The sequence below is a fragment of the Sorex fumeus genome, unplaced genomic scaffold, assembly GCF_029834395.1.
Source record: "Sorex fumeus unplaced genomic scaffold, SorFum_2.1 ptg000241l, whole genome shotgun sequence".
NCBI lineage: Eukaryota > Metazoa > Chordata > Mammalia > Eulipotyphla > Soricidae > Sorex > Sorex fumeus.
In genome coordinates, this window is record NW_026606298.1 from 1,876,380 (window position 1) to 1,881,962 (window position 5,583).

The 5,583-nt window shown below is 47.8% G+C and overlaps 1 pseudogene; it reads right to left on the reverse strand.

Annotated features, from left to right (window-relative positions):
- Positions 1–386: 386 nt before the first annotated feature.
- Positions 387–2,500, reverse strand: LOC130018226 (CCR4-NOT transcription complex subunit 6-like; annotated as a pseudogene).
- Between the last annotated feature and the right edge of the window lie 3,083 nt (positions 2,501–5,583).

The window sequence follows — 5,583 nt, forward strand, 5'->3', positions numbered from 1 at the left end:
TTGACATATCGAATACGGCAAGCGTAGCTTGCCAGGCTTTGCTGTGCGGGCGAGATGCTCTCAGTAGCTCGCCGGGCTCTCCGAGAGGGGCGGAGGAATTGAACTCGGGTCTGCCGGGTCGGCCGCGTGCAAGGCAAACACCCTACCCACTGTGCTATCTCTCCAGCCTGGGTCCAAGAATCAGATGGAAAATTTAAATCACTAAGACAAAAACAAAACAAAACTCTCTCTCCCTCTCTCTGATACCTCTCTCCCCTTAACTTCAGCTTTTGATGAGTTTTCCAATGAAGAGAGCAGGGCACTTCCTGAAGGGAACAGGAACAGCCTCCTGTCCGGGAGGTGAGTGCTGGGATAACCACCCCCTGCCCGGGAGGCAGGTGCCAGGACTACCTCCTGCCTGGGAGGTGGAGGCCGTTCACTGGTGGCAGAAAAGGCAGCGCCAGCTCCAGCTGGGCAAACAAGGAGAAGTGGTCAGAGGGCATGAGCAGGTGTGGGCAGTCAGTAATGTGTTCTCCACGAGCCGGTGGTGGTCCAGGGGGCCCAGCACAGCCAGGGTCCTCAGTTGAGGCTTCGAGTGGAAGATGTAGTCAATGATCCCCTTGAACTCAAACGTGTAATTGGTGTAAGGCATGAGGCCCTGCTCGTAGGCACTCTTAAGCCGCAAACTGTGGGTGATTCATCCAGGGGTTCTCCCAAATTTCCTACTGCAGCTGAAGTTGGTGAGACTCTCACTGTACTTCAGTTCCTTAAAGTCCTTATGATTGGTCTCTACTTCCCCAGTGCTCAGGTACTCCACAAGACCAGAGTCGGGTAAGGAGTTGAGGTTGGCACATAGCACCAACGGGATGGTCCCGAGCTCCCCCAGCACGCCGGACTGCAGACCCCGGGAAGCTCTGTCAATGATGTTCTTCACTTCTGACAGGAACATCATCGTCTGGACTGGCTTCACGTCTGAGTACTCCGGGTCCCAGTGCATGTGTGCATTTGCCGCCTGGAGTAGCTGCTTCTCTGCTCTGAGATGGGGCTTCCTCAGTGCTCTCCCCATCAGCCTCTTCCACAGCTCCAGCAGTACCATGATGCCGATGTCATCCTTAGTCATGACTCGACTCAGCATCACCTCCGAGCCCTCAGAGTTGGCCTTGGCCAGCTGATAGAATTCAACAGTGTGTTTTTGAACCAGAGTGAATTTCTCGGTCTTGAAGAATATTGCACACCCATCCACAAGCCTGCGTTCTTGTTCCAACATGGTTTCTGCTCTTGATTTTGGGCCGAAGAACCGGTTATACCCCCACTCCTTCAGTTCCACTAGAAAAATAACTGTAATACTGCTCACCTCCTGCTGGCTGATGATGTCGGCATTGCAGTTCACGAGCTCCTGGAGGATGACCTTCTTCCGGGAATCCCAATTGAGCACCTACAATGGGCATACCCATATAGCTGCCGGGTAGCGTATTTGTCACAGAGCACATTGTAGCACATGGCAGAGAGCAAAGCTGTGGGTCGCATCTGGTCAGGCTCCTGCCAGCATGATCCACGATCTGGCGGTGGGGGGGGGGGGGGGGGGGCGGCTTCTCAGTGGACATTCTTCTTGCAGTACCTGCCAAGTTATCGAGCAAATAGTTCAGTAGCCTCGTTCCATCAGGTTCCAGATAGAGGTTCGGTATGTCTTGGGTGAGGGGATTTCCTTTCAGGCCTAACATCTGTAACTGAATCAGTTTTCCCAGCTCAAAAGGCAGAACTTGCAACAGGTTGTTATTTATTTATTTATTTATTTATTTATTTTAAATCTTAAGACTTCTTAAAAAATTTTTATTAGTGAAACACCATGAGGTACAGTTGTAGACTTACGATTTTTGTGCTTGGGTTTCAATTATACAATGATCGAGTACCCATCCCTCCACCAGTGCCCATTTCCTACCACCACGGATCCCAGTATCCCTCCCACTCCCCATCCCCCCATCCCACCCTGCCTCTGTGGCAGGGCATTCCCTTTTGTTCTCTCTCTCCTTTGGGGTGCTGTGGTTTGCAAAAGAGGCATTGAGTGGCAATCATGTTCGGTCTATAGTCCACTTTCAGCATGCATCTCCCCTCCTGGGAGGATCCTCCCAACACCCTTTATTTGGTGCTCCCTTCTCTATCTGAGCTAGGGGAAAAGGCAGCTCAGATAGAGAACAGGTTGTTATTTAAATGGAGTTCTCTGGGTGATATTATGTTCCTGAGTTCTGCTGGCAAACTCCAGATTTTAGTTGAGGACAGGTCCAGATATGCCAGATCGTGCAGATTGCAAATGTCCCATGGGATGCAGGACAGAAAATTGTCGCTCAGATGCAAAGCGGTCAAATGAGTCAGAGACTACAGCGAGGAACTTAAGCTTCGGACTTTCCCACTGATGTCCAGCTCGGCCCACTGCGCCTTCTTCCCACTGGCCGCTTCCTCGGAGGACATGCATAATTGGGTACATTCTCCTGGGGCCAAGGGAATCATATTTTTCTTTGGGCATGCCTGCTGCACCCCCCTTGTGTTCACTGAAAGCAAGCAAGCATCCTGGAGGCGGGTCAGATTATACAATACAATTACCCAGCAGTGGCCAAAAGGAAAAAGAGAGAGAGAGAGAGAGAGAGAGAGAGAGAGAGAGAGAGAGAGAGAGAGAGAGAGAGAATCCCAAGAGGGAAAAAAAGGAATTGGGTGTCTTCTATGGGAGAACTTTTCGGGGCTTGGAGCCAGGCAAGATCATCGGAGCTGGTTAGTACTTCTGAACAGCTATGCCCTGGTGGCCAGAGAGCAGAAGGCCTAGCATCTCCTCCCTGAGTGAAGGTCCTCAAAAGACTGGGTGTCTTCAGGACCCCGCTCTTAGGTTCCCAGGGCCTTCATGGGTAGGATGCAGGCTGCTCTGTGCATAGTCGTGGAGGGAGGACAAGCCAAGAGTGGTTTGGTCATGTCACTTGTGGACATGGAAGGGTGAGAGTATGGGTCAGGGAAATCTTTCATGGGACTCCTTCAACCCCAGCAGGAAGAAGGCCAACATGGGGGCTGGAGCGATAGCACAGTGGGTAGGGCGTTTGCCTTGCACACAGCCGACCCGGGTTCGATTCCCAGCATCCCATAGGGTTCCTCAAGCACTGCCAGGAGTAATTCCAGAGTGCAGAGCCAGGAGGAACCCCTGAGCATCACCCAGTGTGACCCAAAATGCAAAGAGAGAGAGAGAGAGAGAGAGAGAGAGAGAGAGAGAGAGAGAGAAGGCCAACATGTGACACTCCTGTGTGAATATGCATCCTGAGGTGTTCTTTGTTCCTGTGGTTTCTCATTCAGGTCCAGTGATACCGAAAGGCTGCTGGCCTGGCCAGGAAACCCATGCTTTACTGCTTCAGGGGACAAGGCTGCATGGAGTCCACCTGCTGGCTCCTGTCCACAGCTGGAGTGGAGGCAAGTTCTGAGTGAGGCTGACTGAATTTGAATCTAAAATAATCTCTATCAGAACCCTTTCTCATCGGAGCTAGGATACTAAATGCTCTGTGAATGATTTGTCTAAAATAAAATTAATCTGTGTGGTTGGGGTGCTAGTTCAAAAGACTGGGTATTTTATATGTGGGAACCCTGGGCATGATCCCAGGACTGCTGGATGTGGTCCTAAAGACAAAACAATAATAATCTGTAGATGAAGAAAATGGGACTTTTTTTTTTAAATAAATTTTTATTAGTGAGACACCATGAGGTACAGCTGTAGACTTACAAAGTTTTGTGCTTGGGTTTCAGTTATACAATGATCAAATACTCATCCCTCCACCAGTGCCCATTTCCCACCACCACGGATCTTAGTATCCCTCCCACCTCCCATCCCCCCATCCCACCCTGCCTCTGTGTCAGGGTATTCCCTTTTGTTCTCTCTCTCCTTTTGGGTCCTGTGGTCTGCAAGAGAGCCATTGAGTGGCAATCATGTCCGGTCCATAGTCTACTTTCGGCATGCTTCTCCCATCCTGGGAGGATCCTCCCAACACCCTTTATTTGGTGCTCCCATCTCTGAAAATGGGACTTTTTTTTTTTTACCAAAAGAGAACACAAACAGTTTTACTTGGATTTGGATTTCATCAAACTGTCAAGATCATTTATGGCACAACAATTAAAAACTTGATTACTATGGAATATTTTTTGGCTTTGTTTTGTTTCGGGGTAACACATGACTGCGCTCAAGGATTACTCATGGCTCTGTGCTCAGGAATCACTCCTAGTGGTATTCAGGGGACCACATGTGGTGCTGGATATCCAACCAGTGTCAGCAATATGCAAGACAAGTACCTTGAGACTAAACTATTTCCCTAACCCAAATATGGAATATTTGATGGTATAAAAATGTGACTCTTAGTACTCAGTTTTGATCTGAGGAGAATTAATGTGGTTGTTTTCAAAATAGATCTAAATTATATTAGTATTTAAAGTATTTAAGTATTAGGTATATATTAGGATATACTTTTTTTTGGATTTTTTTCTTTTTGGCTAACCCAGTGATACTCAGAGGTTTCTCCTGCCTCTGCACTCAGGAATCACTCCTGGCTATGCTGGGGAACCATATGGGATACTGGGGATCGAGCCCAGATATAAGGGTAAACTCCAATTTTTGCAAGAGCACATGAGTTCACGGGCGTAGATCTCAATCTCATTGATAAATCTTATTTATCAATGAGATCGGCTTTTGTGAATGATACTGAAGCTGGGTGAAAGGTGGAGGGAGAATCACTCTCCTTTTGTACATACTAGACATTTCCATAATATAACAATAAAAATAAATGATATTAGATTATCAGTATAATTAAAGTTGAGCTGTAACTAGAACCACGGGGAGCAGGTTGAGCAAACAGGTTCAGGGTATCATGGGTATTCAGGGTTTGCTTGAGTCCCTTGGTTTTTAATTGTATATTTTTAATTTTATTGTAGATAGATATATCTTATTTTATTTTTAATTTTTTAGTTATATTACTTTTTTTGCTCGATTTGCTCGAGCAGGCCCAGTAACATCTCTATTGGAGACTTTGTTGTTACTGTGTCTGGCATTTCGGCAGAGCCTGGCAAGCTCCCTGTGACGTATTTGATATGCCAAACACAGTAACAACAAAGTCTCAATGGAGACGTTACTGGGCCCGCTCGAGCGAATTGATGATCAACGGGAGGGCCTTTACCTTTTTACCTTTACTTTTTTTAACTTTTAAAAATTGAATCACTGTGAGATAAGATAAACCCTTACGAAGCTGTTCTTGATTAAATTTCAGTCATACAGTATTCCAACATCCATCCATCCACCCACCCACCAGTGTGGATTTCCTAGCACCAGGGTCCCCCAGTTCCCTCCCATCACCCCCCATCCTGCATCTCCTGCCTGCCTTTATGGCAGGTGCTCTTCTTCTCTCTTATTTCTTCTCTCTCTCTCTCTCTCTCTCTCTCTCTCTCTCTCTCTCTCTCTCTGTTGAGCCCCTTTAAGTGGCAGGTTTGTGCTCAGACCTAGGAACATGTGGATAAAGGAGTTATCCAGCCCTCCCTCAGCAGTGGGGTGAGTTTGGGGTGGTGGAGAGAGCCCCCAGGCTTCCCCTCTCC